This window comes from Melanerpes formicivorus, unplaced genomic scaffold (assembly GCF_026170545.1).
Source record: "Melanerpes formicivorus ecotype bairdi unplaced genomic scaffold, bMelFor1.0.p_v2 SCAF_6, whole genome shotgun sequence".
NCBI lineage: Eukaryota > Metazoa > Chordata > Aves > Piciformes > Picidae > Melanerpes > Melanerpes formicivorus.
The window spans coordinates 34,250,721-34,276,945 of record NW_027142358.1 but is presented as its reverse complement, the minus strand read 5'-3'; the positions used below and the strand labels follow the sequence as shown (position 1 = coordinate 34,276,945).

General features: G+C 50.6%; 1 long non-coding RNA gene across 1 annotated transcript in view; it reads left to right on the top strand.

Moving 5' to 3' along the window:
* Window positions 1-25,745, top strand: part of LOC137441635 (uncharacterized) — a 30,961-nt gene extending 5,216 nt beyond the window's left edge. The window contains exons 2-4 of the long non-coding RNA XR_010987457.1: window positions 832-929; window positions 2,437-2,549; window positions 24,374-25,745. This is a non-coding gene — a long non-coding RNA (uncharacterized lncRNA). The remainder of the gene's footprint in view (window positions 1-831; window positions 930-2,436; window positions 2,550-24,373) is intronic.
* The last annotated feature ends 480 nt before the right edge of the window (window positions 25,746-26,225 follow it).

Below are 26,225 nucleotides of genomic sequence, written 5' to 3'. Positions count from 1 at the left end.
TCCATGTGGCTGAGCCCAAGCTTGTTTTCTTTGCTAACCTGATGTGAGATTCCATATTGAGAGCCTTTGCTAGCCTCCTATGGCTGTTTGTCACCCCTCACATGCAGGACAGATGTGTAGGAGAGAAGCCCACGTTCATGGGCTGCACAAGCTGGCTTGCATGAGAGCTGGGGCTCCAGCACAAAATCGAATTTCCCTGTGTCAGCAGAGAGCTGGGAACAAGCCTGCTGTGACTGCTGACCTTTTGTGGAAGTGAGGAAATTCTTCTCAACTCATTCTGCAGGAGAGAGTTGTTGTGCTCATTCTCAGTGCTCTGTGCTGTGGGCTCGAAGCAGGCATGGGCTGAGTGGTGATGGATGCCTCAGCTGATGGGTACTGCTCTCTGGTCCTGCACCACAGCCCTGTCAGATCTCCTACCTCAGAAGTCCTCTGTTGTGACCTACCTCAGAAGGCCTTTGAGATCTTCCCCTTCAGACAGCAGTAACCACAAGCAGCACTTGGGGGGCTGGTTGGTGTGAGAGCAGTGAGCTGCCTTGCTGATACCAGCCAAGCAGCTGTATCAGGGGGTGATTCACCTTTCTACAGGGCAGGGACTAGCCTTTACTAGAGGGCTGAGCAGCACCCTGTGGGTTGCAGGCTCAGCTACAGCCCTCAGGTGACCCTTGGAGCCAACACCTGTGATACCTGTGTTCAGGTAGCCCAGCAAATGATGCCCTTGGGGAGTCCTTGCTGTTGGTCCCCACTCCAGACCAGTGGTTAGGATGGATCAGAAGGCACAGGGATTTTCAAAGACCTGTTTGAATCATTCTCTCTCGTTTGCCTCTTCCACAGACAGCCCATCTGATCCCCTGGAGATCCCAATCAGCATGAACAAAGAGTTCCAGGTTGGATGGGAAAGGCTTGGCCCGGGCAGGCTTTACTGCTGCGAGGTGATTAACATTCCTGAGGCGATTTTAAACGAAGTGATGGAAACCACAGCATCAAACTGTAGCACTTCCAAGTCACTTCTGCAGTGGAATAGCATGGCTAGAGGTCTGTGATGTGTTTGATTTCCTTCAGCCTGGGATTCTACTTTGATTTAACCAGTGCATGAAACCTGACAAGCAGGGAGCCTGAGGTGAGAAGCATGAACACCTCCCTGCCAGCCCTGGGGAGGAGAAGGTCAGGCAGGCTGCAGGGCAGAGGCCAGCAAGGTGGTCACTTTGGGGGTAGCAAATGAGGCCATAATGCATTTCTCTTTTTCCCCTGCTCTTTTCAAGCAGGCTGGTGGAGGCAATGGGATGCAGGATAGCAAGCTGGCTCTCTAGGCTGGGTTTTCTCCTTGTGGTTACCTAATATTGACCCAACCACTTCTGGCTGATTTAAGGGAAGAAAGGTGTGGTGGGTTGAAATTACCCCCCCCCCAATTTGGAGAAACTACCCCCCAAAACAAAACTGCCAGAGCAGCTCAGTTTGGGATGGAAGCCAATGGAGCTCTAGTTACAAGCAACCCACAGTCTAGAGATCTGCAATGCAATGACCATGTGCAGAATATACAGGAGGTGTGCTAGATATGTTATAAACAGCACAAAAACTCCCCAGACCCCCCTGGATGGATCCAGGGCACCTGTTCACCTCCTCCCCCACTCCCTCCCTCCTTCCTGTTACCTCACACAGCAGTCAAACCAGAGATCCCCTGGCAAGGCCATGGAAGAGAGAGGGAAGTTGCCAGCAGAAGCAACAGAAGAAGAGAAGAGAGGGAGAACTGTTTCTGCCTCTGCTGTAAATGCCCTTTAGCAACCCACTGGATTCTGCAGACCTGGTCATCCTTTTCCTTTTCCAGCCAATGGTAATTCATTTTCAGGCTTTGCAGTCCAGGGACCAGGCTAAAGTTCCCCCTTCAGACTGCAACAAAAGGCCAGCAGACATGAGGAGAAGATGCTGCCAAGGAGGTGGTCTGCAGGGCTTTTTCTGGGCACTGTTGTCACAGGTGATGTCTTTCACTCCTGTGCCACAGCAAATGCAGGCCCTCTGTGCATGGTGCAGCGTTCTGCTGTGCAGCAGCCTAGGAACAGAGCAGACCAGGGGCACTGATGGCAATTGCTGCTGCATTGCTCCTGAAGGGCAGTCACAGCCAGGAGTTTGCCTTCCATTTGCTTTGGGAAACAGCAATTTGATTGCTTTCAAATGCACAAACACAGTCTCAAGCTGTACCAGGGGAGGTTTGGGCTGGGTGTTAGGAGGAAGTTCTTCCCAGCAAGAGAGATTGGCCATTGGGATGTGCTGCCCAGGGAGGTGGTGGAGTCACCATCCCTGGAGGTGTTTAGGAAGAGCCTGGCTGAGGCACTTGGTGCCATGGTTTAGTTGATGAGATGGTGCTGGGTGATAGGTTGGACTTGATGAGCTCAAAGGTCTTTTCCAACCTGGTTGATTCTGTATTCTATTCTGTAAACCCAGGCTGCATCAGGAGAGCAACACTCCCAAGAAAAAGGTCATTTTCCTGAGGTGCTCTTAAAGAATTGTGACCTACTGCAGCAAAACACAACGATGGATTCCACCTTAAATCACAGGTAAGAGAAGAGGAACAAAGTTGTCTTTCTGCAGCAGCCTTTTTCCTTGCAGTGATAGCTCTGCATTTCTTCCCAGCCTCCCCCTGGCTCTGGTGTGTAAGCAGTGGAGTGCAGGAGAAGCTCTGTTTTGAAGTGGCATGTTGAGAGTTAAAGTATAAACCCACTTGGACCTAGACAAGTCTCTGGGGAGCTTCAGTAGTGAAGCAAATGAGGTAGACAGGGAAAGTAAATACTTGCTGCTCTAAGAGGGCTAATGCACATTTGAGAGCCCAGCCTCTGAAATCCTCACAGGTGGAACAAATGCTGGGCTGCTTTCTTTGCCTAAGTCAATTGCCTCTTTCTGTATTAGAAGTTTTACTTTGTGTTGACTTAAAGCTACCTCTAGTGCTTGGCACTCTTGACTCTCCCCTCACTGCCACTCCAGCCAGGGACAGATGCCCCATGGGTTTCGATAGACCCAGTACCAACCCCTTAATCACAGAACTGTCAGGGCTGGAAGGAACCTCAAGGCTCAGCCAGTCCCAACCCCCCTGCCATGGGCAGGGACACCTCACACCACAGCAGGTTGCTCACAGCCACATCCAGCCTGGCTGCAAACACCTCCAGGCAGGAGGCTTCCACCACCTCCCTGGGCAGCCTGTGCCAGGCTCTCACCACCCTCATGGGGAACAACTTCTTCCTAACATCCAATCTCAATCTACCCACTTCCAGTTTTGCTCCATCCCCCCCAGTCATATCTCTGCTTGACACCCTCAAAAGTCCCTCCCCAGCTTTCTTGTAGCCCCCTTCAGGTACTGGAGGGCCTCAATAAGGTCTCCTCAGTGCCTTCTCTTCTCCACACTGAACAGCCCCAACTCTGAGTCTGTGTCCATAGGAGAGGTGCTTCAGCCCTCTGCCCATCCTCATCAGTCAGCAGGGACTTTGTCCACTGCATCAGCAGGGACATCAGGTTGCTCAGAGCCCTGTTCAACCTGGCCTGGAATGTTCCCAGGGATGGGCATCTACCACCTGTTTGGGCAGACTGTGTCTCACCACCCTCATTGAAAATGTCTTCCTTATGCCTGGTCTGAATCTTCTCTCTTTCACTTTAAAACCACCAGCCCTTGACCTGTCACAATTGACTCTGCATATCTGGGTACCTGGAGCTGCACACCCCTGCATTAGAATCTGCTCTTACCCTGGGATACATTCACAGGCTCACAGGATGTTAGGGGTTGGAAGGGACCTCTGATGATCATTGTGTTCAAAAAGGGATTGGATATGGCACTTCCCACCTTGGTGACGCTGTGATACTTGAAGCCATGGTTTAGTAGTCATGAGATGTTGGGTGACAGGTTGGACTTGATGATCTTTGAGGTCTTTTCCAACCTTATTGATTCTATGATTCATCCAGTCCAACCCCCCTGCCAGAGCAGGACCATAGAATCCAGCACAGGTCACACAGGAACACATCCAGACGGGGCCAGAAGGTCTCCAGAGAAGGAGATTCCACAGCCCCTCTGGGCAGCCTGCTCCAGGGCTCTGTGACCCTCACAGTGAAGAAGTTCCTCCTCATGTTGAGATGGAACCTCCTGTGCTGTAGGTTATATCCATTGCCCCTCATGTGCTGTTCTTGATGGCTGAGAGCAGGAGCTGTGAAGGCTTGCAGTGGCTGGGAGGTGCTGGGCTCTGCACTCTGAGATCAGTCAGACACTGAAATATTTGCACTTTTCCCTCTCCCTCTTTCTTCCCCACTGAGCTCACATCAGAAAATCCCAGATCAGGGCTCCTCACCAGAGATGTTTTTCATCGGGCTGTGCTTCCCCTGACACTGAATTTGGCTTTGTTTTGGTCTTTGTGGGCAGCAGCATTGCTGACCTCCGTGCTTTTCACTCCCTGTGCAAGGCCTCCTGTGCCCTGTGATGCCACACTGTGTGTGTTGAGAAGCAGCTGCACAAGGCCATGCTGCAGACACCGACTGACAATCCTGCTCTGGTTTTTTCCCTCCCAGTTTCCTTGCTTTTTAGCAAGGATGTTGCCTCCATCTATTTCTCAAACTCTGTTTTGGTACCACCCCCCCTGCCCCGTGCCCCTTCAGAAAGCATCAGGATTCGGTACCATTCTCCCAGCCCTTTGTGCCAGCTCTTTCGAAGGTGGCCTCAGCCCCGGGGGCAGACTGTTGTGAAGGTGGGCTCGCCCCCCGGGGCAGGTTGTTTTCTTGCCGAGCAAGGTTTCTGCGCTGGGCTGCCGGGCTGCGGCCGTGGCAGTGAGCGTGCTCTCAGCTAATTGAGCGGGTGGGTCTGGGGGCATTGTCGGCGGCCAGGGCAGCCCTCAGGGCAAGCAAAACCCTGTCAGAGATGGTAATTGAACGGTTTGTACAAAGGGGTAAGAGAGAGCTGCGGGGTGAATGCCACTTTAATCAGACCTGGTCGGCGGTGTAGGGTTGCTCCCTCGTCCTCCTTCCACTTGGGACCTTTCATCTGGTTACAGCCACGTCTCTGAATCCCCGCAGATACACTATTTGCAAACTTAATCAGGAGCAACAGGTTTTTCTCATGACCTATTGTATAGCCTCCCTCCTGAATGGGCTGTTGTGCCGCGGCATCTGCCAGCGGCTCCGGCTGCCGCATAAAGAGCTCCGGGCTGCCCTCCTGCCCCTCTGGATTTCACACTGGTGTGGAGAAACGGCACTACACATCCCCGCTTTCAAGTGACACCCAATGGTTCATTTTCTCCCCTATTCATCGCGGATTTAATTGCCCTGCACATCAAAAGCAGAATATCCTCCCCCCCAATTACCATCCTCTGCCCCAGAGAACAGCGCTGCCGACCCCAGGAAGTTTGCCAAGAGATCCGGGCAGGCAGAGGAGAATGGAGGTGTCCAGACACAGGCCAGAGGAGCAGGGGATAAAGGAACTGGCACAGGGAAGCAGGTGTTAAAGCACTCCTCTTTTTCTGTGCACCTCCATCTGCTGATGTCTGCAGAGCATTCCACCTCCAGCAGCAGCAAAGGGAGGCACACAACAGCCTCCTGACGGCTTGTAGGGCTTCCAGCCCCAAAGAGGATGCACAGGGGCAGTTACAACTTGCATGCTGCCTTAGCAGGGGATTTACCCTTGCCTTAAAAGTGCTTTATCTGCACCTTAAAATATTTGCCAGTTATAAAGAACTCTTTGACTCAAAGCCCCCCCAAAAATCATTTCAGATCCATAATGCACCAAGAAGGAGGATTTTGGTGACAAAGTAGCCTTCAGGTTGCTGTAGGGCTGCTGGGTTCATCTTCACAGACAATTAAAACCGGGGTTGTTTTCAGCAAGAGGTGGTAAGGTGTCCCTGCTGACTGCAGGGAGGTCAGGCTAGATGACCCTTGGAGGTCCCTTCTGGCCTGGACCATTCTGTGACTCTAGTCTATGAATCCCCTAATGAAGTTCTGGGCTCCTCAGTTTAGGAAGGATATTGAGATGCTGGAAGGTGTCCAGAGAAGGGCAACAAAACTGGGGAGGGGTCTGGAGCACAGCCCTGTGAGGAGAGGCTGAGGGAGCTGGGGTTGCTTAGCCTGGAGAAGAGGAGGCTCAGGGGAGACCTTCTTGCTCTCTGCAACTACCTGAAGGGAGGTTGTAGCCAGGTGGGGGTTGGTCTCTTCTCCCAGGCAACCGGCACCAGAACAAGAGGACATAGTCTCAAGCTGTGCCAGGGGAGGTTCAGGCTGGATGTTAGGAAGCAATTCTTCCCAGCAAGAGAGATTGGCCATTGGGATGTGCTGCCCAGGGAGGTGGTGGAGTCACCATCCCTGGAGGTGTTTAGGAAGAGCCTGGATGAGGCACTTGGTGCCATGGTTGAGTTGATTAGATGGTGTTGGGTGATAGGTTGGACTGGATGATCTCAGAGGTCTTTTCCAACCTGGTTAATTCTATCCTATTCTATTCTAAGTTCTCCCCAAACCTGGACATTGAAGCTCTCAACATGTCAGCTCTCAACATGTCACAGTACTGTTTCTATGTCATTTTTCTCTCTTCACCTCCTTTTCTGCCTGGGTTTGTTTTGTACCTGTTCTCCACCCCTGCTAGCAGCTGAAGCTCTGTGTCCTTTGTCAGTGGTAGGGTTTGTCTCATTTCCAAGAGAAGGTGACAGCATCACCACTGTATGGGAAGCTTGCCAGGTGCTTGGAAAGATTTTTCCCTTCCCAGCTTTGCATCAGTGTAGATCTCAGCCAGAAGTGTTGGCTTAAAAAGTTTGCCAACTCACACAGGAGTCAGGAAACTTTCTAGGCTGATTACAGAGATAGGTCTTCAAAGGGAACCAGGAATGTAGAGATGACTTCACTGGAGCTGTGTATCAAGGTAAGGAATGCCTTTGAATTGCTAAGCCATGAGAAAATGATTCAAACTCCCCAGAGGTTGCCTGGATAGGACAGTCTGGGGGAAAAACTGGCAGTGACTTGAAACCTTTCCAAAGAGACTTCCAGACGTGGAAATTGCCTTCTGCTCACGTCCTGCATCCAAGCCCTTTTCAGGATGCTGAGGAAATGCTCCTCCTGGCTGAAGCCACTGACTCTCCAGGGGCCTGGCAAAGTGCAAGGGTAGCTGAGCAGATCCACAAGTGATGGCTGGCACCACTGCACGGCTGGGGCTCCCAGACAGTTTAGGTTGGCTCAAGTAAGAGTCAGCCTTGACCTCTGTCCCTCCTTCTTCTCACCCTGTCTCACTATGCTGTGACACTGCTGCCTGCACCACAGCTTTCCTCAGGAGCAGTTCATGAGCTTCTTTTGTGTGTGTGTATAAAAGCTTGGACTCAAGGTGCTCCTCCTGGCCCCAGTCCTGCAAATAACTAATCATGTTAACTATAGCAGGAACGGGGCAGCTTGTGTGCTTCAGGTGCAGCACAGGCACAAAGATGTTCAGTAGCAGAGCTCCCGGTGACTTCCTTGTGGGTGGATGCCAGTGTGGCAATTTCAGATGTCTGTGAATGCAAAAAATTACAGAGTGGAGGAACTGGAGAGGGACAGAAGTGCTTCCAAGTGTCTGCTGGGTGGAGGCAAGCACGAGGAGATGGAGGAAATGGCCTTTGTCAGAGCTTTATGATCATCCAGTCTAGACAAGGCTGGTGCCTGAAGCAGCATCCAAAGCCTGAGAGGTTAAGGTGTGCTGCAGCCTGGGAGTTTGCTTCAGGTTTTCCCAGAGGTTTCTGTTACAGGCACACAGGTACCTGCAGCAGCAGCACTTGTGTCTGCACAGGGGGAATTCCACTTGCTTCATCCTGGGGATTTGTCCCCACAGTTTGGAAGGTGACTGTCAGTCACTGGGACCACAGCAGGGTGTTTGCAAATGCCCAGTTCAGGCTAGGGGAAGGACTTTCCCCCCTTGGCAGTAGCTAAATAAAACCCCAAACCCCCCTGGCTGTCACTCAGACCTGGAGTGCAGACAAGCAGGTGGTGAGCAGAGGCACAAGTCTTGAACACAAGTCTTTGAGGAACAGCTAAGGGAATTGATGGTGTTTAGTCTGCAGAAGAGGAGGCTGAGGGGAGACCTCATTGCCCTCTACAACTATCTCCAAAGAGGATGGAGAGAGGTGGGGGACAGCCTCTTCTCACATGCAACAAGTGACAGGATGGGAGGAAGTGGCCTCAAGTTCTGCCAAGGGAGCTTCAGGCTGTACACTAAGAAAAAATGTCTTCACAGAAAGGCTTATGAGGTGTAGGAACAGGATGCCCAGGGAGGTGGTGACCTCACCATCTCTGGAGAGGTTTGAAAGGCGTGTGGATGTGGTGTTTAGGGCCATGGGTTGGTGGTAACAGTTGGCAGTAGTGGTGGGACTCCGAGTTCTAGGCAAGGTCTCTTCCAACCCCAACAGTTCCATGATTCTATGACCTCACCTCACCAGACTGCCTGACCAGGCAAGTGTAACTGCAGATCATCTCTGCCAGTAGGATAATCAAAGACAAGTGTAAGTCATCTCACTGGGTGGCTGTGGTGATTTTTCCCTTGGTACTTTGGCATGTTAAACCCCTGTGCTGCTTCTCTTCCCTCCTCCTCCTCATCTTCCGATGAAGTAGAGGGTGGTGGACAGTGCACCCTGCTGCAGAAGGTTGTCCTTTGCTGAGAGAGGACCCTTTATGGCCAAACACTCATAGAAGTACTTCATAACTGAGCATACCAGCAGTGTCTGATGCCGACCCTCAGCAGTCCATTCCCATCTGCTTCTGAACATCATTGTCTCAGCAGGAAAAAGCCCTGCATGCTTTTATAGGTGCAAGGAAACAGAATCCCATTGTCTGTGAGGGGTTAGGGTTCTCATTTTTAACCAAGACTGGGAAGACCTGGGGGTGTCAGCCCCAGCAGTCCCTGTTGCTGTCAGCCTCCTTCAGCCCGTGGCAGCCCTGTTTCATTAGATGCCGTCTCCGCTCTGTGCTCCCTGCCTGCCCGCCCAGGCTTGCCCTCCTGGCCTTGCTTCTCATTATTGCTCTTTGCATTTCCAGCACCTGGGAGCAGCCTACCCAGCATATGTGCAGGTAATTGGTTTGTATGTAGCTGGTGTAGGTTGTGCAACCTTCAGTTCCCCCTCGGCTGGCTGTTCCTTGCCGTGCGAGTGCGGCGTTTGCGGAGCGGTAGTGTTTCCTGTAGTAAAGACTTGATTCCCTGCTGTGTCAGACCATGAATCCCTTGATACCCCTCCAGTGATGTTCTTAGTTTCAAATGAAGGTTCTTAATGCTGTCCAAGGTGCCATGGTCAAAATCAAAAGCCAAACCACCCTTCTATTTCACTTTCCCTAAGCACCTCTCTGCATCTCTTTTAACTCACCACGAGCCAGCAGTGGTCACTTGCAGCCCATAGAAAGCCAACCATATCCTGGGCTGCATCAGCCCTGTGACCAGCAGGATGAGGGAAGTGAGCTGAGAAAGAAGTTCTTCACAGAAGGAGAGATTGGCCATTGGAATGTGCTGCCCAGGGAGGTGGTGGGGTCAACACCCCTGGAGGTGTTTAAGAGGAGCCTGGATGAGGCACTTGGTGCCATGGTCTGGTTGATTAATTAGGGTTGGATGATCAGTTGGACTTGATGATCTTGGAGGTCTCTTCCAGCCTGGTTGGTTCTGTGAAGTGATTCTTCTGCCCTGTTCTGCTCTTGTGAGACTCCCCAGGAGCACTAAGTTCAGTTCTGCTGCCCCCAGCATAAGAGGGACATGGAGGTGCTGGAGCAAGTCCAGGGAAGAGCCACAAAGATGACCAGAGGGCTGGAGAACCTCCCCTGTGGGGACAGGCTAGGAGAGCTGGGGCTGTTCAGCCTAGAGAAGAGAAAGCTCCAAGGAGACCTTAGAGCAGCCTTCCAGTACCTGAAGGGGGCTGCAAGAAAGCCAGCAAAGGACTTTTGATAAGGGATTGTAGTGGCAGGATGAGAGGCAACGGATTGAAGCTTGAGGAGAGGAGATTTAGACTGGAGATTAGGAAGAAACTCTTTCCAGTGAGGATGGTGAGATTGAAGCTTGAGGAGGGAAGATTTAGACTGGAGATTAGGAAGAAATTCCTTCCAGTAATGGTGGTGAGACTCTGGCACAGGTTGCCCAGGGAGGCTGTGGATATCTGCTCCCTGGAGGTGTTCAAGACCATGCTGGGTGAGCCCTTGAGCAAACTGGGCTGGTGGGAGCTGTCCCTGCCCATGGCAGGGGGTAGAAACTAGATGATCTTGAAGGTCCCTTCCAACCACTCTATGAATCTTTGTCTGCTGGCTCTTGCCTTGTGCTGGAGACCGAGGTCAGTACTCCTCAAACCAACACCTCGAGTACTGTGTCACACCTCGAGTCCTGTGTCCAGTTCTGGGCTCCTCAGTTTCGGAAGGAGGTTGACTTGCTGGAACGAGTCCAGAGAAGGGCAACGAAGTTGGTGAGGGGTTTGGAACACAGCCCTGTGAGGAGAGGCTGAGGGAGCTGGGGTTGCTTAGCCTGGAGAGGAGGAGACTCAGGGCTGACCTTCTTGCTCTCTACAACTACCTGAAGGGAGGTTGTAGACAGGCAGAGGTTGGTCTCTTCTCCCAGGCAGCCAGTGCCAGAACAAGAGGACACAGTCTCAGGCTGCACCAGGGGAAGTTCAGGCTGGAGGTCAGGAGGAAGTTTTACACAGAGAGAGTGATTGCCCATTGGAATGGGCTGCCTGGGGAGGTGGTGGAGTCACCATCACTGGAGGTGTTCAGGAGGAGACTTGCTGGGGTGCTTGGTGCCATGGGTTAGTTGTTTGGGTGGTGTTGGGTGATAGGTTGGACACGATGATCTTGAAGGTCTCTTCCAACCTGGTCTGGTCTATTCTATTCTATTCTAAAAGCGGAGGCTCGGCGATTGCCGTGGCTGAGCTGACAGCTCGAGCGCTTCCATATTCATGTCTGTCAGGGTGTGATGCTGAGTGACAGCGCTCCTGACTGGGGGCTGCCAAGAGCACTTTGAGCACTGCAGATGCATGAGGAACCAACACAGTGGGGTTGTTTTCAAACCAGTCCATCTGAACCTCCTAGAAATACCACGTTCCTATCGCACCAGGGCTGCCAGCACCGGCAGGGCTTTTCCTCTGCAGAAAGGGGGCCTTGTAAAGAGTTGTATTCATTGCAGTTACACTTGGCTCTCTGTGGGGTTGACTCCCAGCCAGCTCTTCCCACAGGGCAATTTTTGGGTTTATTTTTTAATTTTTATTTTCTCTAAAGCCTTAAAATAGTAAAGTGCCTATGACATAGTCTGTGAACTCCAGAGTCCAGCTGAACTAAAGCTTCCTTTATACTCCTTCCATCCAGGGTGCCTTGGTGGAGCAGTGTGGCAGAAAGCTAACTTCCTTTAGCCTGCAACTTTTTTTTTTTCCCTCCAGTTTGAGCTTCTGTAGGAGTATCCTGAGGGATTATAGTTACAGAGAAGGAATAAAACTCTTCCTCAAACCATTTGATCCGAGGCAGTTTGGTTGGAGCTTGATCCATGAAGGTACACGTGTCCAGAGAAGGGCCAGGAGGATGAGCAGAGGGCTGGAGCTGCTCTGCTGTGAGGACAGACTGAGAGAGCTGGGGCTGTTCAGTCTGGAGAAGAGAAGGCTCTAAAGAGACCTTATTGAGGCCTTCCAGTATCTGAAGGGGACTCCAAGAAAGCTGGGGAGGGACTTTTCAGGGTGTCAGGGAGTGATAGGACTGGGGGGGAAGGAGCAAAACTAGAACTGGGGAGACTGAGATTGGATGTTAGGAAGAAGTTGTTCCCCAAGAGGGTGGTGAGAGCCTGGCACAGGTTGCCCAGGGAGGTGGTGGAAGCCTCCTGCCTGGAGGTGTTTGCAGCCAGGCTGGATGTGGCTGTGAGCAACCTGCTGTAGTGTGAGGTGTCCCTGCCCATGGCAGGGGGTTGGGACTGGCTGAGCCTTGAGGTCCCTTCCAGCCCTGAGAGTTCTGTGATTCTGTTCCCTTGCTTCTTCCACTTGGATTAAAAAAAAACAAAACAGGAATATTTAGGGAAGGTTGAGGTGGATGTCAGTGTGTTTATTTCTTTAAGACAAAGTAGTCCATTTTCTGGAGTGGCCAAGAGTGCTGTGAGCCACTGAGCAAGTGAGCTGGGCACTCGTGGGTCCCTTCTTTGGTACACTCCGAAGGCAGAAGTTCTGTTCCCCCTCACCCCATGCCTAGCACTGAGTCTTCTTCCTGCCTTAGCCAGGGTCAGAAGTAAGTCTTGGACTTTCTAGCAGGCAGACACTGTTCATCTCACCTCTCTTCTGCCTTCTCCTGGCACTGCTCCACAATGCCCTGGGTCGTGGACTGTCAGCACACCATCAGCATGCTCAGGAACAAGGACCTGCCCTTACCAGTGTGAAACTCCTTAAAGAAAAGAAGTTTCCCTGATTCAACTAAATATAGGAAGGGAGATGTGGTGACATTGACTGCCACAGGGGGTTATGAGCTGCTTGCTGAGCCCTCCTCCTTCCTCTGCCAACTGCTCTTTTGGGCAAGTCACAGCTGGATCACAGAATCAGAGAATAGTTTAGGTTGGAAGGGACCTTAAGAGATCATCTGGTCCCAGTGCCTCTGCCATGGGCAGGGACACCTCCCACCAGCCCAGGCTGCTCAAGGGTTCACCCAACATGGTCTTGAACACCTCTAGGGAGCAGATATCCACAGCCTCCCTGGGCAACCTGTGCCAGAGTCTCACCACCATTACTGGAAGGAATTTCTTCCTAATCTCCAGTCTAAATCTTCCCTCCTCAAGCTTCAATCCGTTGCCTCTCATCCTGCCACTACAAGCCCTTATCAAAAGTCCTTTGCTGGCTTTCTTGCAGCCCCCTTCAGGTACTGGAAGGCTGCTCTGAGGTGTCCTTGGAGCTTTCTCTTCTCTAGGCTGAACAGCCCCAGCTCTCCTAGCCTGTCCCCACAGGGGAGGTTCTCCAGCCCTCTGATCATCTACTAGGCCACAGTGCTCAAAGCCCCATCCAACCTGGCTTTGAACACAGCAGGGATGGGACATTTCTCTGGGCAACCTGTTCAAGTGTCTTGCCAGCCCCCCAGTAAAGAGTTTCTCCCTTGGATCTGGTCTAAATCCACCTTCTTTCAGCTGGAAACCTTCACCCCTTGTCCTGTTGCCATGTTCCTCTGATCAAGTCCTTCCTCACGTTTCCTGTACTGGAAGGATTATGAAAGATTCTTTTGAGTTCTTTTGTGCAAGGTCTGGTGGATGTTGATGGGAAACAAAGTGACTTAGAGTTCAGGGATTGTTATGGTATGGTTCATCTGTCCATCCCACTGAGCATTGCAAGGGGATGAAGCACCAATACTTGTGTCCTTTGGCAGTATCTGCTTTGTGCAAGGTTTCTCACCCTTAAAAGCCATCTACTCCCTCTCAGGTCCAGATGCTGATGCTACACCTGCAAAGTAATTGCAAGTGAGATAAGCCTCCAGATGTGCTCAGGGTGTTGTTTGCTTTTGCAGGAGGAATACGTACCAGGTGAGGTGAGGCTTCAGCCTTCGTTCTCTGGTTGCTGCTAACATCCTTGCCTGATTCAGCACCACAGCTAAACATTGCAGCTTTCCCTGGGCAAAGTGAAGCCAAGGTGGAGCCTTGAAGATGGTCATAAATCAACTGAGATACAATAGCTCTCTTTTCTGTTGACACCTCCCGTGAGCCCCTCGTGAATGCCACTGGGTTAATTTGCAACCTACTAGAGCTTAGAAAACAAAATCAGCATCTTGAGGGCACCCTTACTGAAGGGCTATTCACAGAGACCAGTCACCCAGAAACAAAAACACACATCAAAGGGAAATCTTTAAATGGGACCTGTGTGGCTAACAATTATAACATGAAGGCAATGATGCTTTCATTATCAAGGGAACTTCATAAGCTTCAGGATGGTGCAGTGAGGTTGTGCAATTAACTGCTGTGGCTGAATCTCCTGCTAGCAGTAGTCTAGACCATGAGGTTAGAGGAGGAGTAACATCTGTCTTCTGCCCACTCCCTGGCTCAGACCTTTCCCTCTCTACCTCTCACCTCTGGTTTTTCATTAGCATCCTGTTGAAGGGAGTCAAAGAAGCATGAGGAATAGAATGGAGTGGAATGGAATGGAATGGAATGGAATGGAATAGAATAGAATAGACCAGGTTGGAAGAGACCTCCAAGATCATCGTGTCCAACCCATCAACCAATCCAACACCACCTAAACAACTAACCCATGGCACCAAGCACCCCATCAAGTCTCCTCTTGAACACCTCCAGTGATGGTGACTCCACCATCTCCCCAGGCAGCCCATTCCAATGGGCAATCACTCTCTCTGTGTAGAACTTCTTCCTAACCTCCAGCCTAAACCTCCCCTGGTGCAGCCTGAGACTGTGTCCTCTTGTTCTGGTGCTGGCTGCCTGGGAGAAGAGACCAACCTCTGCCTGTCTACAACCTCCCTTCAGGTAGTTGTAGAGAGCAATAAGGTCACCCCTGAGTCTCCTCCTCTCCAGGCTAAGCAACCCCAGCTCCCTCAGCCTCTGTTTCTTAGCATGCAGACCCCGGCTCATCTGGTGAGATTTGTAGCTCTCTTGCAGACTCTACCTGACTTTTGTTCATTTCCATCTGGGGTCTCAGCAGGCTAAGAGCCTCTAAAGCCAGGTAGCTGTGTCTGTCTGCATGAAGCAATCCAGAATGGGCATATGAAGGGGTACAGAAGGAGCAGGGTCAATAAACCAAAATGAAGATGACTGAGAGTCCCTCACAAAGCTACTGAGATCTCTGGTTCCATGTCCTCTCAGGCTTTGCCCAGGTTGTGAAGGGTTTGGCCCCAAAAATGAACCTCTCTGCTTCTAATTGAGTTAAATGAATGGCAGTGAGTAAGGGAGAATAAACGACCCAAGCATTCTCCTCTCCTTTCTTTGGGAAGCTTTATCTATGGCAAGTTTTTCTGCATCTGGAGTGGAGAAAAGGAACCATTCTGCCTCCTCCTTTGCTTTTCTTCTTCCTTGCAGGGTATGAGAGCTAAACTAACATTTCTGCCTGCCAGCTTGTCTTGGAGTGTGAAATTGCATTGGAGGCAAGAAAGAATAGTAGAGAGTCTGAAAAGTAAGCTTTCCCTGACAGTAGAGGTGTGCAGAAAGACCTGCTTCTGTTTGTGTCATGAGAAACTGGTAGGGAGGGCTTTGAAAGCTCCCTCTGCTTGTTTGCATTGGCAGGTACAGCAGCAAAGCTCTTGAGCATCTGCCATCAGGCTTGGGTTCCTCCTGAACGGGGGGCTTGGGGCAGAGGATTCCAGGGGCTTGGACGGTGAGCTTCGATTTCAGAGCCAGGCAGTCAACTCCTAATTAATTTATCGACTTATTTATTGAAGAAAATGGGGGTTGATCAGCTCCTTGGGCCAAGCCTGGATTGGAATCCGGCTGGGTGGGAGCAGGGACCGGAGCCTGCGTGGCGGCTGGGCTCCTCTCTCCGGCCGAGCCGCAGCGCTGGCATTGCTGGTGGAGGCAGAGAAGCCTTTTCCCTTCCACACACAACCTTCTGCTTCTCTGGTGCCAGTAAAAATAAGAGAGCAGCATGGCTTAAATAGCAGACCTCCCTCAAAATAGCTCTGTGGTCATGAGCTAAGGGCAGAAATTGTTCCTGCTAGGCGAGCATACGTGAGATAAATGATTTGTGTGATTATTTCTTTCCCTTTCCCCCTTCCTTGTTTGATTTTTTGTTTTCCTTAAGAAGAGGGTTCATATTTTGGAGTGGTTTCCTTCAAGGAAGTGTATGAGAGCTATTAAACACATATTTCCTTTGGAAATATCGCTGGAGCCTTCTCTTCCCTGCACTGGAAAAAAGAGCTCTGTGAAAATGCTGTCAGTGAATGGAGCTCGGCTGTGCCATTTGTTTGGTTGTTCTCCTCGGTCTCATCTATTCTTTGTCATTTTCACTTGAAGTGGTTCCTCTGGCAACAAATCATTCCTCCCTAATCAGACAGCCCAGCCTGGGAATTTCTCTAATTTGCCCCACAACTCACTTCAGTCGGTGGAGGACCAGGGGAAGCTGAGGAATGCTGAAGCAGTTCTGCACACCCCCACTTACTGGCATCCTGAGATTGAAGTCCTCCTTTCTCTCGCCGCAAACCCCTGACCCCTCTGCTTTCTTGCAGCTCAGCATCCTCTAGATGGCCCTTAGGCACAGCTTACTGCCTGGGACGTGCAGATAGCTTAATAATAGGGGCTCCTGCTGTGAGGGTCTTATGGACTCTGTGAAATCCCAGAGGGATTCAGGGAAATCTGCATTAGAATGCAGTGTTTGGTACAGGTCTGTGCACTGATCGGGTACACAAAAGGTAACGGAAACTAAATGTGTCAGGCATCATCTTTCTAATCCAATGTGGGCGCTGTTTAATCTCTTTCAAAAGATGTCTTAAGAACTCCCAGTGTCTTCATTGAGCTCTGGGCTTTCAGCCCTGCCTGTAAGGGGGCCGGGGCTGCTGCACGGTGGGGCTTTGCCGGCCGCTGCTCCGCACGGTGGTGAGCTGCCGCAGACGGAGCCTGGCTTAATTAACACATAGAGGCACGTCGGCTGCTAACCCGGCCCTGCCGCTTGCCTCCGCCTGGGCAGAAGGCTGCCACGCTTGGGCTGGAGGTGTGTCTGTAAGCCTACAAGCAGCTCATTGGAGGGCAGGAGGAGAGGACTGGGAATTCGTTCTTGTTCCGTCCAAGTAGGAGAAATCGAACAGCTTTATCACCAGGGAGTGTTGGATGAGGGCTGGTGGTCTTTAAACTGAAAAAGGATTGAATTAGATTAGGTGTTGGGAAGAAATTCCTCAGCGTGAGGGTGATGAGGCCCTGCACTGGTTGCCCAGAGAAGTTGTGGATGCCCTGGGTGTGTTCAAGGACAGGTTGGATGGGGCTTTGAACAATGTGATCCAGTGGAAGGTGTCTCTGCTAATGGCAAGGGGGCTAGAACTAGGTGATCTCTAAGGTCCCTTCCAACCCAAACCATGAATTAGACCTGATACATTCAAAGCAGAAATGGTCAGAGCACCCTGACTACAGTGCTGCTGGCTCTGAATTCCAGCACCTCCATACCCCTAGGATTTCCCAGGCCCCTGCTCACTGCAAATCTCAATGTCTCCTGCAAAGTTCTCTGGCTCAGGCCCCAAGCTCTAGACTCAGATTCGGTTTATGATTTTCCCCATGCAAATATCAGTCTCCTAAGCCAGCTAGGAAAAGGTGGATGCCATGGGAAAGTGGAATGGTGTTTGGAATCTGGGGGTGGGGGAGTGAAATGGATACTGAGTAATAATGGAGTCCTATGACCCCAAAAGCTCTATCAAGCCTGCAACTCCTGTCTATTAAAGTGGTAAAAATCAAGGGCAGGCAGTTGAGAGAAGAGGACAGATGCTGTGGTCATGAACAGCTGGCTGTGCCAGTCGTGACTCAGCTGAGCTCCCTTCTGTCTATGTCTAGAGAAGCTACAGACTTTGCAAAGGCACAAAAGAAGGGGAGAGGTAGGACACAAGCACAGAATCCCTTTCTTTTAGTCCACCTCCCAGTGTTTGGCTTAGCTGCAGCAAAAGCACTCACAGGAGAGCTCTGGTGTGTTTATTAGCTGAAGGCTGGAGCTTGCCTGTCAATGTCTACAGAAGGAAGAAAGCCATAACCCTTGTGGAGCCAGGCAAGCTCTGTCTCTCCTTCTTAGCACTGGCATCTGCAGTTTTGCCCAACTGCTGTCTAAGAGCTCTTGAGCTGTACTCCTGTGACAAAGCAGCTACTTCTTTCCAGGGTATTCACGACCACCACCACCCGGCCTGTGCTGCCTCAGACAAAGTGTTCTGCTTCCTGGTCTGGGTCCCTGTGACTGTGCCCTGGGGAAATCTGCCCCAGCTCCTATAAGGATGAGCCCAACCCCGCGTTCAGCCAAGAAGAGAGCATGCAGAAGAGCCTTTGTGCATCGTCAGTCTCAAGCTGCCTTAGCCGCTGCACCTCCCACCCTCTTAGTTCAGCTTCCAGTAGCACACAAGTGCCACTTCAGGTGGCCAGAGCCCCAAATCTTGGCAGTGTTTCAGGGCTGTCAGTCACTGCGTGGGCTTTGATCTTTCAAAGACCCACCTGGAGTCCTAAGTGACTTTTTAAAGTGGTGCTCGGGGTGGTGGGGTGGTGGTAGAGAGACCAGGAATGCCCGGCAGGAAGAGGCTCAGGCTGATACTGCTGGAAGCAGTGCCTCAACAAAGCTAGGTGTCAGCACATGCTTTGGATGCTGGACTTCAAATGTTGCAGGCAACGATTGGCACTCCCTGCCCGTGGCAGGGGGGTTGGAGTAGACGGTCTCTGAGGTCCCTTCCAGCCCCAGCCATTCTAGGATTCACCACTCGGGGACACAGACCCCCAGGGTTTCCTAGCAGGGCTTTCAGATACCTCAATACACTGTCAGTGGATGCCAAGCACCTGGAGCATACAACAGACTGCTTTCTAGAACTCTCCTGGCCTTTTCTGACGGCATTGTGTGGTCAGAGCTGGGGTTGCAAAAGAAAATGTGACAAATCCCTTGAATATTTAAAAAAACTGTAGCTATCTCCTGCCTGATTTGTTAGCAATGGCTCTTTCATGTGCTGGGACAAAGGGACATTGTGCTAATGGGGGAGTGTGAAATGTTTTCCTTGTTTGCTTGGGACAACAACTGGGAGTACATGGCTTTGCCTATTCACCCTGCATTGTTAGGACAACTTTTTTTCCTTCTTCTTCTTCTTCTTCTTCACCAAGAGTTTGAAAGGCAGCAGTATGAAAGGACTGGAGCTGGCTGTAAATCTGGAGGAGTTTCATGCCTTTGTTTTAAGCTTGCATGTATGAGCTTTGTCAAAATCGTGAGTCTTTCATCCGCGGTGTCTGCCCGATTCAAGGGTTCTTTTCTTGTTCAAATATCCCTCAGTGAAACCCATTTGACTGAAAGGCTGTACAAACATGGGCTGGCTATGATAAGAGTTCTACACCAAATCTTTAATGTGCTTTGTCAGCAGGAGGCTGGGGTGGGTTTTTTTTCAGCTCTGTGCCCTAGTAAACATTTCCCCACCCCCCAACAGTAAGTTCATTTTCTTGTAGTGCCTTTCTTTATAATTGCTGTGATTTTGTGAAGGATTTATGACAATAAGCCATTATGCTGTAGGTGAAATGCTAATCCACTGTGGATTAGTGCTGCTTGAAAGGTACTGCCCTAGTCCAAGCTGTGTTACTAGAGCAAGCTGCGTCAGAACCTAGGTCCCAGCCATGACTGACTTTGCAGTGGATCTATTTTCTCTTGTCTCCTTCCCCAGAGAGCTGTCTGCCAGGCTTTCTTCAGCGCCCAAAATGCTGAAAGGCATCGTGAGAGAGTCTAATCCTCCAGAAGGTGCTGGAGGAGAGCACATTAATCAGCTTAATCAAAACTGAAAGACAAGCTTTTGCTTTCAAATGTGGCTGTCCTAGGCGAGGACCTCATGGCACAGGCAGGAGCTGGGGAGAGAAAGGTTTGGTTAAACCCTTTCTTAGCCCTGTAACACCTGGGACAGCTGCTGGAAAAAATAGCTGTTTGTCCTGTATCAAACTGCTTCTAGCTGCAATACACAACCTACCTTCTCCAGCTGGCTTGGTCCTGCAGCTGGTTTGCAGGAGGAACAAGAGGCAAAACATTGAGAAACTCTTTGTTCCGCTGCTGCTCGGTTCCTGTGCTGCTGTTTTAATGTCTGAGCTTTTCCAGCTCCTATTCATCTCCCCTCACCTTTGCTTTTCTTGGTAACCATATGCATTGGCATCCAGCTCTAAGGCAGGAAAGGAGGAGACATTTCACCACATGCCTCTGCTGAGCACTAACTAATAACGTGCTGGATGCTTTCCACTCCGCCCAAGCTGCATAATTGTTCACCGTACGCAGCGAAGTTAATTCTGTGTAATGACTTGATGAGTAATTTTAATCAGGGCTGTGGAGAAACTGCTCTCAAGTCTGGAAATGTAAGTGCTTCCTGTAGTAAACAAATCCTGTGGCTTTTTGCATTTCACTTCATTTGATTTCTCAGATGACAGAACATGTTCCTTCTCTTGCCCTCTAGTCCTCAAGAATTAGGTGCTCTTCTGTAGCACAATTTAGTTTGTTCCTCCTTTGAGCCAGTCGAAGGGAAGAGAGAAAAAGGTAGTTTTCATCCTCTGGCAAGTCAGGAGAAGCAGTGACTGTAACTTCACAGGACATTAGAGGTGGGAAGGGACCTCTGGAGATCATTGAGTCCAACCCCCCTGCCAGAGCAGGACCATAGAATCCAGGTCACACAGGAACACATCCAGATGGGGCTGGAAAGTCTCCAGAGCAAGAGACTCCAAAACCAGTTCCAGTGCTCTGGGACCCTCAGATGAAGACATTCCTCCTCATGTTGAGGTGGAACCTCCTGTGCTGGAGTTTATATTCATTGCCCCTTGTGCTACCACAGAGTGCAACTGAGCAGAACCTGTCCCCTTCTTCTTGACCCCCAGCCCTTAGCTATTTGTAGACATTTATGAAATCCCCTCTCAGTCTTCTCCAGACTGAATATCCCCAGGGATCTCAGCCTCTTCTCGTCAGGCAGCACTCCAGTCCCTCCATCATCCTTGTAGCCCTCTGTTGGACTCTGTCCAGCAGATCCCTGTCCCTCTGGAAATGGGGAGCTCAGAACTGGATGCAATATTCCAGATGAGGTCTCATCAGGGCAGAGTAGAAGGGCAGCAGAACCTCCCTGGGTCTGCTGGACACCCTCCTCTCAGTGCACCCCAGGTCTCTTTCAAGCCAGAGCACTCTGTGAGTCTCTGAGTCTGTGACAGCAATACTACAGATTCAGGCTTGCTAAAGCCTCCTGCCTGCTGCCAGGCTAAGTGGAGAGGGAGCAAGGGAGCAGGGACCAGAGATGCCTGTGGGTGTGGTGTCTGTATTTGTGTGACCACCCAGCGCCAGTGGCAAGCACAGCTCTTGGAAGCAATTTCCCCAGAAAATGGGAGTGGCTGCCGGTCAGGAATCCACATTTAACAGATGCCCTCCAATACCTCCCTGCCACTCTCCACTGCTCTCCATTTTCCATTCACAATCGAATTTCCCAGGATGTTTCCAGAAAGGAAACACAGGAGAGAGTCGTGGTCGCTTGAACGCGTGTGGAGAGAGCAGGGCAGCGGTGTCAGGCAGGGGTTAGTCCCACTGAGCAGCACTCCTCCAGTTATATCATCAGCACCATTTCACACCCCTGTTGGAAGGGCCAAGCCCCAGCCCCAGGAGCTCTCCTGCCTCCCGCTTTCATTAAATTCTTTGTCGTGGATCCGTCCTTTGCCAAGCACATTACCTGCTGCTTCAACACTCAGGAGCTCCAGATGGTCACTTTTTACCTTGTCGTTGTTGCTCAGGCTGGTTTAATGTTCCCTTGAAAAGCACCGGGGCGAGCAAAAGCTGCGCGCTGCTGCGGCCGTGACGGCTCGCTCGCCTTCCAGCTTGCCTTCCCCTTCCTGCTCTTTGCCTTTGCATTTCTTTTCTTGGTTTTTCCTTATTACTGCTTACTTTTCCTTTTTCTTTACCTTTTCCGCTTTTTTCCTTTCTCTTTGTCTTTTTCTTTTTCTCTTTTAAAATATTTTTCTTTTTCTCTTTTTCTTTTTCTCTTTTTCTCTTTTTCTTTTTATCTTTTTCCCTTTCCCCTTTCCCTTTCCCCTTTCCCCTTTCCCTTTCCCTTTCCCTTTCTCTTTTTCCTTTTCTTTTCTTTTCTCCTTTTCCTTTCTATTTTTCTTTTCCTTTCTCTTTTTTTATTTTCCTCTTTTCTTCTTTTCCTTTTCCTTTTCCTTTTCCTTTTCTCCTTTTCCTTTTCTCCTTTTCCTTTTCTCCTTTTCCTTTTCCTTTTCCTTTTCCTTTTCCTTTTCCTTTTCCTTTTCCTTTTCCTTTTCCTTTTCCTTTTCCTTTTCCTTTTCCTTTTCCTTTTCCTTTTTTCCTTTTCCTTTCCCTTTTCCTTTCCCTTTTCCTTTCCCTTTTCCTTTCCCTTTTCCTTTCTCTTTTCCTTTCTCTTTTCCTTTTCCTTTCTCTTTTTCTTTTATTTCTTTTTAATTTTCCCATTTTTCTTTTTCCCCCTTTTCCCCTTTTTTCTTTTTTTTTAAATCTTTTTTTCTCACTTTTCTTTTTTTTTCTTTCTTTCCTTTTTCCTTTTCCTTATTCCTCCCCCTCCCCCCCCTTTTTTTTCCCTCCCCCCCCCCCCCTTTTTTTTCTTTTTCTGGCATGAATTCAAGGGGCCAGGAGTGCAGGGAGTGCCTGCTGAAGTTCATGTTTCCCAAACTCCAAAAGAGCTCTTTTCATTCCACCCTGCAGGTGACCAGGGGTGTGCAGCTCCTGTCACTGTGCAGCATTCGTAGTGCAGATGTTACCCTAATGAGGGCAACAGAGGAGAGGCTGCCCCCCCCCCCCCCCCCCGGCAAACATAGTGAGAAATCTCACCAGGGCTTGAGTCTATTTCAGCCTTCATTTGCTAAGGAAGTCCATCTGTGAACATGTGACTTGGTTCCTTACGATGTGTCAGCCCCAAACTGCAGAAGGCATCAGCTGCCTCCCCTGGTGAGCTGGCTGCAAGCTAGCAAGGTAAGATGCTGCAGCAGCAGCCTTACAGGGCTTAAACCTGCACTTGACACCTTCAAAGGCTTCTCTGTAGTAGTCATTGTCCCCATTTGTGCAGCATTTGCCACTAGGTGATGTTCTTGCTGCTGCATCCCCCTCCTGGGGCTCTTTAGCCTGGAAAAGAGAAGACTGAGAGGGAATCTTATCAATGCTTATCAGCAGCTAAGGAGTGGAGGTCAAGAAGATGGGGCCAGGCTCCTTCCAGTGATCCCAGGGACAGGAAAAGGGGCAACAGCAACAAACCAGAATACAGGAGGTTTCACTTAAACATAAGGAAAAATGTGTTTGCTTTGAGGGTGATGGAGCCCTGGAACAGGCTTCCCAGACAGGTTGTGGAGTCTCCTTCTCTGGAGGATTCCACACCCACCTGGGCATTGTGAGACTGTGAAATCTGCTGTGGGTGGCCCTTCTTTAGCAGGGATCAGAGTAGATGATCTCCAGAGGTCACTCCCAACCCCTCTGGTCTGTGATTCTGTGATTTGGGAGGGAGAATCACAGCTTCATAGATTGACAGATTGCATTGGGTTGGAAGGGACCATCAAAGATCATCGTGTCCATTCCCCCTGCAGTCAGCAGGGACACTTCCAACTAGATCAGGCTGCTTAGGGCCACATAGTCTGACCTTGAATGTCTCCAGGGATGAGGCCTCAACCACCTCCCTGGCAAACCTGTTCCAGTATTTTACCACACCCATTGTAAAGAACTTCTTCCTTATGTCCAGCCTAAATCTGCCCTGCTCCAGCTTCAAACCATTGCCCCTCATCCTATCACTCCAAGCCCTCCTAAACAGTCCCTCCACAGCCTTCCCGTAGGACCCCTTCAGGTATTGAAATGCAGCTCCAAGGTATCCCCAGAGCCTTCCCTTCTCCAGGCTGAACAGTCCCAGTTCTTTCAGCCTGTGCTCCCATTTTGCAGAGAAGAGCTGAAAAGCAGAATTAAATGGGCTGTGCAGCCCCTCAGAGGAGCTTTAGCCTCCCAAGAGCCTCGCCAGCATCACAGTTCCTTTCCCATGTTCCAAGGGCTTCTGCTACATAAGCCCAAATGGACAACATCATCCTGAGGGTATGCAGCCACTTGTGCTTGGCCCAGAAAATCCTGCTGGCTGGCTGAGGTTCATGTAGGCTTCCAACACAATTGCTGGGTAGGGATTTTATGTCCCATCTGAAGCCCTTCTCAAATGCTTAACACAATAAGTTGGGATGTGAAGATTGCAAAACCATCCCTGGGCTGGAAGGGAGAGCGAGGTGTGCACGCTGCCAAGGTGCAGCCTGTGTGAAACATGTCTTGAACAGAAAACACTGATTTTGCTGTGACCTGGAGGATTTCACAAGTTAGTTTTGCCCTGTGTTTTGTCACTTGAGCTGTCTGAGCAGATCCTGCATAGCCCTTAAAAAAAATAAACCCCTTTGTGGCTCAGCCTTCACTTGTCCTTCAGTGCAGAAGTACACCCAAGCTGTATCCTTCCCCTCCCAAAAGCAGCACCCAGTCTTGCCCTTCCCTGCTTTATCCCTTCCTCTGTGAACCATTGGTTCCTCCATTCAACACATCCCTTTTGCCAGCAGCAGTTTCTCTGGGTCTGTTGGTCACACAGTTACAGCACAGCAGAGGATCTGATGCTGTAGTCATACACTGGGGGGTGAGTTTGAAGCAGCCAAGATTCCAACCTGCATTTCCTACAGGCAAAGCAGGTTCTGATTCTGGTTGAGAGCAGGGGTTTAGCTTTGGTGAAGCTCAGAGACGTGCATTAACTGTGCCCCTCTGATCTCCTTGTTCTTCCTTTGCAGGTAACCTTCAGCAGTAGGCCACTGCTGGGGGTAAGCTGGGCTAGAGGACACCAGTCTGCCTGCCTCACGTACGTGCAGAGACACCGGATCAACACCTGCAAAACACAGCCAGCCGTGGATGCCACACATTGCAGCCTTCCCTCCCCTGCCTGGGAGGGGACAGAACAGATTGTCAGCTTCTCTTGCAGCCATCTAATAAGCCACCATCTGGTTTTCATTTTTAATTCAGACATGAGCCACAGCCCTGCATCAAAGCCCTGCTTCCAGGTCCCACCAGGGTTGCTACAATTTCTTCTGAGTTTAATAATTAAATAAGGAGAGAAAAAAAAAAACCCAACCCAAACCCAACTATGACTGAATCTCTCAGCAGAGTGGATCCACCAAGCTGTGCAGGTGCCTGCCATGAGCAACTGTGTGCTCATTCCCTCCTTCCTCCCAGCCCCCCTGCTGTTGGGACTTGTTCCTTGTCACATCTCAAGGCTGTACCATGACTTCTGCGTGTGTTTGCCTGGTGATGTAGCTATGGGAATAACCCAAATGCTGATGGCATTGGCAGCAGCAAGTGTGAAAGGGCATCTGGAATCTGGGATTTGTTTGGAAGTTTGGTGTTGAGGTTCACCCAGAGCAACCAGGCAGAGAATGGAGGAAAGAAAGAAACATCCCCCTCCAATGGACTTGAAATGAGAAATGCCAGCACAGCCACTGCTGCCCTCAAGGCAATGGGCAGTGACCTCAGCAGGTGTGCCTGCAGGACTTATGAGCCCAGCTCAACACCGCTCCAGCATGGACACCGGGACTCCTGCGTCCCTTCGGTGGTTCAGGGCTATGGTCAAGGGTGTGGGCATGGTGCAGACCCAAGTAGGGATGTGGCAAGCAGCTTGGGGACCAAAGGAGGAGAGGTTGAGTTGCACTGCAGCATTCTCTCTGGAGCCTGGTTTGGGGATAAATCAGTCCTGCCAGCTGGAAGCAGTGACTCACAGGGACCACTCCTCCTCCTGATTCTTCTCCTGTCCGGACCTGGTTCTCTCCCTATCTCCTCTGTCATCACCCTCCACTCTTCAGCCCTGCTGGTGTGGCCCCAACCTGCCTGCTGGCAGCCCAGGAGAGGTGTCTGCCTGGAAGACTGGAGGAGCATTGGTATAAAAGCATAATATTATCAAAACACAGGATTTGAGGGTGAGGTTTTCCAGGGACTGTTTCAAGCTGCTGAGGACTGAAGAGTCATCAGAGTCAAATAGAATAGACCAGGTTGGAAGAGACATTCAAGATCATGGTGTCCAACCCATCAACCAATCCAACCCACCCAAACAGCTAGCCCATGGCACCAAGCACCCCATCAAGTCTCCTCCTGAACACCTCCAGGGATGGTGACTCCACCACCTCCCCAGGCAGCCCATTCCAATGGGCAATCACTCTCTCTGTGTAGGACTTCTTCCTCACCTCCAGCCTAAACCTCCCCTGTCACAGTCTGAGACTGTGTCCTCTTGTTCTGGTGCTGGCTGCCTGGGAGAAGAGGCCAGCATCCACCTGTCTACAACCTCCCTTCAAAAGGAAGCTATTTCCTTACAGACTTTTCCCTGAAGTGGCAATGCTAACAGGAGAAAGAGAGGAGGGGAAACAAATCTCTCCTGCTGAAGCAGACATCCCTTGGAGGTCACAAAAGCTGAGTGAGCTCACGTGGCTCTGTGGACTCCACCGGCATCCTGCTGCTTTGTACCACCTAGGGATGGTTGCCAGAGACACTGCTCTGGCACTGAGTGCTAGGCTTCAGCTTCTCCCTTGCTGCCAGTGTCCCCAGATTCCTCTGAAGTGAAACCCTTTCAGATCACAGGCTTTGATCCCACAATGGGCC